We start from the raw sequence: 10,690 nt of genomic DNA on the forward strand, positions 1-10,690 counted from the left end.
AAAGTTCTCCCCCTGCTGACCCCACTTCCATGATGTCTCCTCATGTTCAGAACTTGTTTATTCCTTCACACCCCTTGAATAAAGGGAGCTCTACTCCTACAGAGTTGTCATTCAGTGTTTGTCTTCTTGCAGAAATGTCTTATTTCAGGACTCAAGTGAGCAACTGGAAAAGGAAATTATTACTGTTCAAGTATTTCTAGAACCAGAGTTTTAAAGGTTTTCTCCATTAATCATGAAAGAATCTTGAAGGAGAATCTTTGAAAAGAAAAAACTAAGGAATTCTCTGGCAGAAATATTACAGAATTTAATTTGTGACTTTCCTTATGATAATTTTGTGAGACATTCTGCATATTTCATTGCTGTGGTGAGGTGGGAAGCCCTGAACCAGAGGCATTATCTTGCTTTTGTGCTTCTGTAAAACGACTAGCTTATCCCTAACTCCTGATTGGTCCATAAGGCTCACTCCTGATTGGTCCATTTTTAAAACCTCATTTGCATAAATGTTGCAAAGTCTTGACTGGAAGCTTACATAAGCCTGTGTAAACCTGTAGACGGGGTCCAGAGCTTGGAGTGTTAACTCCTCTGGTCCCACCAGCGTAATAAACCTGAGTTCTCCAACCCTCTGAGTGCTGCATGGACTCTCGCCAGGATCCAGGTTGCTGTCACAACTGAGCTGTGACACTGAGCTGTAACACACTTTGCTGCAACAGCAGCACTGGAAGTGTCCAGTTGGTCATATTTTGCATTGTTATCAGAAGTTGCCTATAAACTCAGTTTCCTCAATATAAAATCTTATTTCTTTTAACTAGCTTCTAAAATTTAAGGATGCGTTATTGCTACATTGGTATTTTAAGATCTAACACTTTCTCTGGTCATTTGGGCTGCACACTTGCTTCCCTTTAAAAATGTGATGATCCAGAAATCTATCTGTAGCCTCTCTTCCAAAGATCTCCTAATCTACCTGGGATGAAACTTTAAGGAGGAGACTCTCTCCACACCAGACTAAGATATTATTAAGAAGTCAATAAGCCAACATTAGAACCACTATTTTATATTGATTTTTGCAAAAATTGAGGTTTCTGTCTGTCTTACATTGATTAGACACAGCACACCACCCATTCAGGAAGTGGCCCTGCTATACAAAGGCAAGAATTCTTCCTGGACTTGGAGTCAGAAGTAGTCTGTTCTGGCCAAAATAATGCCTTTCGCTTGATTTGTAACCTGAAACTTCTCTACTCCCATTCTCTGTTAATTAAAAACGTAAGGAAACATATTTAATCGGGTCACGTTCTTAACCAGCTCACTCAAAAAACACCCCTACATATAAGTAAAATGTATCTTTCTAACTTACCCTGATTTTCTTCTTATTTAAGACTTGGACATGACTCCTGGAGCAGAGCTCAGCGAGGTTTCCTGTAAAGGGCCAGGTAGGACACACTGTAGGCTTTATGAGTCATAAACTCTGTGACAGCTGCTCAGCTCTGCCACTGCAGCACAAGAGCGCAGCCACGAGATACTCCGTAAATAAATGAGCGTGGCTGTGGTCCAACGAACCATCACTCACAAAACCAGGCAGAGGGCTGAATTTGGCCAGCAGGCCACAGTTTACTGACCCCACCTCTAGAGCTTAGGCCTGACTAAGGCTGTTCTATCCTTACTTCCACAGATACAAAACTCTGAGTCTTCAGAAAACATATACTGAACTGACTGCTTACTTATAAATTCTGGATAAATTAAAGTTTCAGATGAGAGACTATTAAATAAGAAACACCAGTCTAATCATTTATAGTAAATAAATAGTCCTACTAATAGCCTACCATGGGCCAAAAAAATCATTTACCCAAACAGTGTGGAGTATCCAACAAGAAACCTCATACAAAACAAACAAACAAAAAAAAAAGCATACGTTTATGATATCTTCTGCCAGAATAACAAATACAACCACTGTATTTAAAACAGATTTCCAAATTTTAGGAATTTACCTACATGCTACAGTTTTGTTCAACCACAATATTCTTAGCCTTTAAAAGAGATGCTAGAATAGTATTTGGGAATTTTAAAACAGATATTCACATTTTAGTGACCATAGGTAAGGACTTAAAGCACCAGTGACTGCTTCGGATTAGCATCCTAAAATTCCTACAACAACAGAATCACAGGAATGGAACAGGGTCTCAGATTCTCTGAGTGTGTGATTCTTGAATGAGGTGTTGGAACTCTTCCCTACTGAAACACTACTTGTGTATCAGCGCTCACAAATTTGGGGGTCACAGCCCATCCCCAAGACTGTAGTAGCCAGTCTCCAAGACGGTCTCCAATGAGCCCCACCTCCTGGCGTAGCCCCTTCCCACCTTGTACCAGGGCTAGGCTGTGTGACCAACAAAATAAAGCACAAGTGATGGCACATAACTTCTGAAATTACGTTCTGAAAGACACTGCAGCCTCTATCTTGGTTGCTCTGTCTGGTTCTACTCTTAGCTTACTTGCTCAGTGTGGCCACTGTCAAATCATGACCTTGTTGTGAAGGGGCCCCAGGGGTAAGGCACTGAGCCTCCTGCCAACATCCACATCCTCAGAAGACTGGTGTCTGGTCAGTGGTTTGACTGCAACCTCCTGAGAGACCCAGGGCCAGAACCACCCAGCTGAGAAATGTGTGAGATAACAAATGTTTGTTACTTTAATATGCTAAGTAATGGAGTAATTTGTTACACAGACTCACTGACATCTAATATGCAAAGTGGTTTACATAAAAACAGATTGTGATTCATCTGCAGTCAGTATAGAAAAGACTGATCATGCTCAAAAGCAGACAAGAAATAAAAGTCTCTTTGGGTATTACAACCAGACCCTGAAAGGTGCCCCACTGACAAGGTCCAGCCATCACCCATGACTGTGAGCTGAAATCAAAATTTGAGGCTATACTTCCTGCTCAGGCCATGTCCTGGCCCTGAAATCCCATCTTCCTTCTTCTTTCCTTCTACCTAGGTCAATGTGTAGACTTCATTCATTCTTTGTGGCCCAGCTCAATTCCTTCCCAAAACTTTTTCAAACCTCATCAGCACCAGCATGGCTCTGTCTTTCTCAACATCTATTGCATTGGATTCTATACCACAGAGTAGGGCTACTAATGAGGAATTAGTTCAATCTCCCTAAGTACTTTAAGAACAGAGCATGTTTTTTAAAATAATCCTCTACTTCTCACTTCACCCCCATCCTTATTTCCTGATATTCATTTATTAGCAACAGGACCCTCTCTCACGACCATTTTAGCAATTCTCAGGTGTGCTCTATGTTAGATACTGTATCTGACAGTCATCATCAATTTTCAATCTCTTCCCTGGTCCCCCCACCCGGATTCTGGGCCACCAAGGCTGAAAACTGTAGTTCCCAGACTCCCTTGCAGCTATGATTCTGGATATAATTTAGGTTCTGCTAGTAAGACGTATGAGATCTGGAAGGTAGACAAGAAGTGGAATACTTGTTTTTTCACTTGTGATTGGGGAGAAACAGGCCCCAGCCAACATGAGCACTGGCAGCCCACCAGCTTCAAGGCTGCAAGGAAGTCACAAAGCAGTAATGATGGCAGTAGCAGCAGTTTTCTGGCCTCAGGTCACGGCTCAGGCATGGTCCAAAAGTCCAGAGGCAGCCCCGCCTCCAGGCCTTTCAGTGATTTTGTAAGCAGTAACTCCCTTCCGGGGTAGATGCCCCATAGGTCTCTGTTGCCTGCATCGAACCATGACTGGTGTATGTACCATGCAGCTTTCTTTTTTTAAGCCTCTGCTGATCAACTGTTACTTTTTTAAATTTTATTCACTCATTCGCAACTCAGAATGGACATTTTCTGAGTGAACAGGTAAGTAGAGAAGAAAAGAATGTCTCAAAGGAAAGATAATGATGTTTGGTTGCGATAACATGCTTGTAGGTTCTCCAGGTGGCGATAATCAACAGACAGTGGAATCTAGGCTCTGCAGGGAAGGACAGGGGTCCAGAGCTGCCTTCAGTACTCTGTGGCTAGGGACATGTCAGCGGAAGGGAGCAGCTCTCACTGTTTGTTGACTGCCTTCACTGAACCAGGGCAAATGTACTCATTACACTGATGAAGTAGAAACAGTGAGAAAGGGTGAAGAGGAGAACGTGAGGGTTAACCTTAACTTTTTCCTAAATGCTTGTCAGTGGGAAAAAAACCACAGCTTTATTACCAGAGAATCTCCAGCAACATTTCAGTAATTTCCATAGTACTTTAAGGTCAATTTAGAAGTGTCAAATCATTTTCAATGCCTCTGCTTGCTTCAGCAAAATCACGAAGGAAAAAATAAGTTATTAGCAGAACTTCCTCAGACCGGACTTCTAAAAAACTTGGGCCATCCAACTCACTCCAGCAAAGCCCTTCTGAACTCCAAGGAGGCACAGAAAATTGCTGCTACTTAAATATTTAGTGTTAATTAAAACTGGCATATTTGTTTTCAATCACATTTATGAGAGCGTGGAATTACATTTTTAAGTGTTATGTGTATACTTGATCCAACAGCAGCGTCTCAACTACAATCAAAGTACATGGGACATTTATGTCTGTTTTTACAGCATTTGGATCAGAATTTTATTATTTTAAATGATTATAAATGTTTATGGTAGCTGTAGCTTCATCATATTGTTACTAATGTTAACAGTGCTGGGGCGCCCAGAGCTGACTGTGAAGCACGTGCCCACATACAGCGTTTTCTCTGTGCGAAAATACAATTTTCTTCATACACTGTGACACACCGCACTCACTCGGGCACTGCGTCTACGTTTCTGCACATCTCCCAGAGAACTTAGAAGAGTCTGGGGTCCAAAAAGGCATCTAACATTTTCTTGCTGCTCAGCAAGATGCTTCAGTGTATGTACGCTGGTAAAAACACTTTGCATTTGAAAAACTAGTGATTCTTGACTTGATAACACTGCCCTCTTCCAAATGTTTTTCATTCACGTCCTTCTACAAATCAGATGGTTTCCTGAACCCAAGGACATTCCCTGGTGAGCCACGGGATACTAAAATCATGAGTCTGGTAGGGAATAAAGCGGCTTCCCCAGGTAACCTCCTCTTCCTCCACTGTCTACTCTAACTGCACCTGGTGTCACTGCTCTCTGAGTTTGTGTGCTGGCCCACAGTGAGGCGTCACTGCCTCAGTGTTACCCGCCTCTGTTAACCAGTCATGCATTCACCATCATGCATTAAGGACCCACCATATGCCAAGCACTGGTAAGGCAGCAGAGCACGTGGTTAAGAGAACAGACTGTGAAGCCAGACTACTTATGTGCCCATATCTTAGCTCCACCTGGTACTAGCTGGGGGGCATGGAAAAAGTTACTTAACCTCTCTGGACCTCAGTTTCCTCATTGATACAATGGAGACTAACTTAGTACCTACTTCACAAGGGTATTTTAAGGCTTAGAACAGCTAACATGCATCTTTTAGGATAGCACTTAGCACACAGACAATGCTCAATAAATAGTGCTCATCTTGGGGATACAAAACTGATTGAGTAACCTACCCTCAGGGAAATCCCAGTCTAGTAAGGAAAGCAGACTGAAAGTCGTTACTTACAGCACAGGTGTTATGACAAAGGGAAGCACGCGGGGAGGATGTAGCTCAGAGCGCGTGCTTAGCATGCACGAGGTCCCGGGTTCAGTCCCCAGTAGCCCCTCGAAAAATAAATAAATAAACCTAATTACCTCCCTGATCAAAAATAAAACAAAAATCTTGCAACAAAAATGAAAAGAAAGAAAGAAAAGAAAAGAAAAACAAAGGGAAGCACAGACAGAGCAATATGTTTAAATTAGGCTGAAAGCCTTAAGAGACTTCCTACAGGGACCAAAAAAAAGCATGGAGAAGGCATCACAGCCAGAGACGGCATCACGAAGGCCTGGAGGCAGAAGGCTGAACATGGCCGGAGGAATGGCCAAAGCTCCAGCGCAGCGGGAGAGGCCGAAGCCCGAGGGGCTGATGATGACATGCCACCCTGAAGGGATGTGGACTTTAACAATAAAGTCAGAGGCTCCACTGAATAACTTGCATTTTGAAAAGATCATTATGGCCTTAGGATAGAAATTGAACATGTGTCAGGCACCTCCGAATTTCAACACCTGCAGAAACGGAGAGGAAACCACCACCCTACGTACTTTCTCATTATCTGTTGTCACCGCATCCAGTACGGCTTTGTCCGGGACCCGCTCCTTGCTCTGCCACCAAGCCAGCCTTAGTACCCTCAATGAAGTTTCCTCAAAAGAATGGCTGTAACACTACACGCGGACTCCAGATCCCACTATGTGTGCTACAGCTGAAGAGAACGTCAGACCATCCATATTTGATCAGCTCTACTAGAAAATCAGTAATGCGGCAGCCTTCATTGTTCTATTAAATTTTTCTCATTCATGACGTGAATCTGCCCAGAGATACAGATGAGAATCATAACTCTATTTTTAACTTCCCATTCTTCCCAAGTGAAAACAGGTTAATTATATTTCAGAAGTAACCTTTTCCTTCCTTTAGATTGGTAATGGTGTCAAATAATTTCATAATGGATAATAAAATTCCCATTAGTGTTATGAATTATATTAGTATGAATCTTTTCCAAAGCCTTAAAATGTTTTAGCTGATATTTTAACTGTCTTAAAATTATAGGGTAAAGTACTTTTTAAAAAATATTCTCTCATGGTTCAATCCCAGCTCACTGAAACCCCGTGAGCAGTTAACCCCTTAGGTCAAGTTCTCCCTTATATATTTAGTAATTCTATGTTTGATGCCTTCTCACTTCCGTTCCTGTATATTTTGGAACAGATCTTTACATTGCAAAGCCAAGACAATTGTCCAAGGAGGTTCCTTACAACTCAGAACACTATGAATGCCTCCTAGAACAGTGCATGTTAGGTGCAGAAAAGAACTGCTCCCAAACCAAGAGATGAAATCTAAACGTCCTTTTCTATGAGTCTGTTTCTAGTCTCTCATTACAACTGCTACCTGTCCCTAAAAGCCATCCTTTCTCAACAAAATGCTGCCCCACTCAAACTTTGCTCCTCATGAGTCCCCTGCCTCCCTCCGACTGTTGCAAATACTCCGATGGCAGTTGTTTGAATTACTCTCCACAGCTCCGTGGCGTTCAAGTGAGTAGACTTGGACCGTGACCACATGACTGCAAAACATTTATCTGAGAAGGAAAAACTCAGTCAGCCCCTAAGACATTTAATTCCCTTCATGACAAGTAACAAGATATATCAAACTTTTTATTGATGTTATAGAATCAATATGGTGAAGCTAGACCCTTAATGTTTTGACCTTAGTGGTAGGCTGTACTCATTTTTTTCTTCCTGCATAACAAGTTACCACAAACTTGCAGCTTAGAACACATAGTTGTCATCCCACAGCGACCATGAATAGGAGTCTGGGCAGAGCGTGACTGCATTCTCCACTCAGGGTCTAGCAGAGCTGCAGCCGAAGTGCCACCAGGCTGCATGTTCATCTAGGGGTTCAAAGGGGGAAGAATCTACTTATAAGTTCATTTAGTTGTCGGTGGAATTCATTTCCTTGCATCTGCGTGATGAAGGGACCGGCTTCTTACTGGCTGTCAGCTGGACGCCATGCCACGCATCCTTAGGACAAGAGGCCAGCACCGTGCCCTGCCACGTGGCTGTCTCAGTAAGCTGCTTACAGCGTGGGTCTTGCTTCTCCAAGTCCAGGAGGAGATTCTCTTCCTTTGATTTATTAAGGTGATGTCTTGTATAACAAATCATAGTCACGGGAGTGACACCCCACCCCCTTTGCCATATTCTATTGGTTAGAAGAGAGGCATAGACTCCGCCCACACCCGAGGGCAGGACTCACTAGGGTTCACCTTGAGGGTGTGCCCCACACACAGGTGCCTGAGCTACTGCTGTCTTGCCTGGGGTGGATCCATAAGGGGCTACAGAGTACAAATAATCTTACTGCAATTTTATTCATCGTTGGGGATTTTAGTGCAAAGTTGTCAACACAGCACCTGAAATAATATTATTTAAAAAGAAAAAAATTAGTCTAATTGGTACACCTCCTCCTGGGTCTTGAGACCCCCTGCTGCAGTCTTGAGACACACCACTGAGGCTTAAAAATAATTGTGAAGGCCTGGCTTGGGCATTTTTCAGAAAGGCAAACAGGGTTTTCAGAGCAGAAGAGCACCTGTCTGCAGTGCCCGCCACTTATCTTACTTAAGTCAGGCTGATGGCCCTGAGCTCAAGCATAAATGGATTTCTACTGAGTGTGTCTGCAGCTTCACCTCCTTAGCATGTGTATATTTTCTGCATAAATCTACCGAGGAGGTTCTCAAAGAGGTTAAGCCTGGGTGTCCAGGCAATGCAGCCCTTTATCAAGAAATCACTGACAAGATTTTCCTGGTTAAATTCAACTATGGGCCACAGCAAGAATAAATAAATGAATAATTTATTCTTCACAATGTAATCTGCCAGCATAAGTCCTATTTCTCAGGAATATCTGGCAAGTTGACAATGATATGTAGGACCATGTCTGCTCTGGGATGTACCATGACTGAAATTTTAAGAATTTTGCACTTCAGAACTGAAAGCCATTAGTAGAGCACAGTGTTGATCTGCATGAATTTTAGCTTTGCCAAATGCACTTCGAGGCAAGAAGGGAGCACCAGGAGCTTTATTTTGCAGCTTTTAACATAGGTTAAAAAAATGTGCTTAATTTTTACCAGTGTGCAAAAAGCAATGATTCAGTGTTCCTTTACTCTCGTCAAAACTCCTTTTCACTCCTAACGTTACCACTGGTCACAAGACCAAGCTAAAGGAATGCTCAGAATCATCTGAGAAATCTACACAAAGTAAAGACGTGAGGTAATTGCCACAACGATCAGATAAAACCAAAGCAGAACCTGCAAAATATTTTCTTCTATAAAAAAGAGTTGTGGGGAGGGCATAGCTCAGTGGTAGAGCACATGCTTAGTGTGCACGTGGTCATGGGTTCAATTCCCAGTCCCTCCACTAAAAAAAGAAAAGCTAGAGTTGAACAAACGTTCTGCTTTAATAACTTAGCTATTATGATAAAAGTGGGAGGAGAAACATTTAACATTTATTTTTTAGATAATTATTTCAAATATCTCTAGCACATCACATATGTAACTAACGGTAACAAAAAAAAACGAACCAATACTCTGCAAGTTGAACATCTCTCCTCCTCCCTTCCTTTACTCACTCGGTACCAGCAAGTCTGCAAAGGTCTCTGCCGGGCACCTTGGAAACTACAGTCGTGAGTCATATAGGATCCTAGCCCTGCATGTTTATGTAATGTGATGTACAAAATCTGTACTCAATTCTAATGTATACTAAATTAAATAAAAAGTGGACCAATGATGTAATTCCCCTGAAATATGTAGATCAGTATTGACACACACACTATTGCGTTTCAAAGAAAGACTGGACAAGGGTTAAATGCCTATTGCATTCTTTTCATTTATTTCTTACCTACTTCTTCAGGATGTGCCTATTATTAGAGACCAACTGTATGTACAATCCTTAGTGAAGAATAAATGATGGAAAATAAATGATAAAATAAATTTTCATTTTACTAAAAAAATTGTTCCCAAAGGCTGCCTTCAGTATGCAAAGTCTACCAAAGCATTTACTGATTCTTTATTTTCATCCTCTACTTTGAGTTATTTTTGAAACCAATAGTGGAATCTTGCTTTCAAATAGTTCAATATAGTCTTTAAAAGGAGATACAGGGTAAAGTCAGACTCCTGCGCTCAACTGGCAGATAAATCCAAGACAGGCTGGCTCCTTAACTTTGTGAAGCTGGTGTGTTGGGTGGTGAGGCGTGGGATACTGGGGAGGGGGCAGGAGTGAGGTTGTGAAGAGGCACCAGCTTGGAGCACAACACACTGGAGGTGAATCCCTTTGTGCACCCTTGGGAACCTTCCTTAACTTCTCCTGGACGCAGCTTTCTTTCACCTGTAAAGTGGGTATAAACACTACTGCAGAGGTAAGTACCAAATGGGATAACGTATTTGAAGCATTTTGCACAGGGAGGGCACTCAGAAATGGTTGCTCGTTCTTCACTGATACGTTGAGGGTAATAAACCACCCACCTCCCAGGCTTTGTAGAGCCACACTGATGAATGCCCAAGGACATGCACAGGCACCACACCTGAGGTCCAGCAGATGGTGGGTCAGGTAAATGCTACAGGTAAATGCACGTGCGTGTGTGCATTCACGGGCGTGCACGTGTGTCTGCCGAAGTGAGTATGTTTATTTGATTTTATCTCCCGAGCCATTATACAGACTGGGAAAGAACTAAATTGCTTCGTTGGGAAATGCCCAAAATTAAAAAGCTGGTTTGCCACATGTCCCACAGTCTACCTGGTTGATATAACCTGATAAGATCCTAGAATCCTAACTAATATACATAAAATGGACAAACAACAAGTTTATACTGTACAGCACAGGAAACTATATCCAATATCTTGTAGTAACTTATGGTGAAAGAGAATATGAAAACGAATATATGTATGCTCATGTATGACCGAAGCACTGTGCTGTACACCAGAAACTGACATAACATTGTAAACTGACTATACTTCACTAAAAATCAAAAATTTTAAAGAAAGATTCTATTTCATCGCATTGTAAGCAATGCCCTGGGAAGCGGTGCAGTGGCCACCAT

The sequence above is a fragment of the Vicugna pacos genome, chromosome 12, assembly GCF_048564905.1.
Source record: "Vicugna pacos chromosome 12, VicPac4, whole genome shotgun sequence".
Taxonomy (NCBI): Eukaryota; Metazoa; Chordata; class Mammalia; order Artiodactyla; family Camelidae; genus Vicugna; species Vicugna pacos.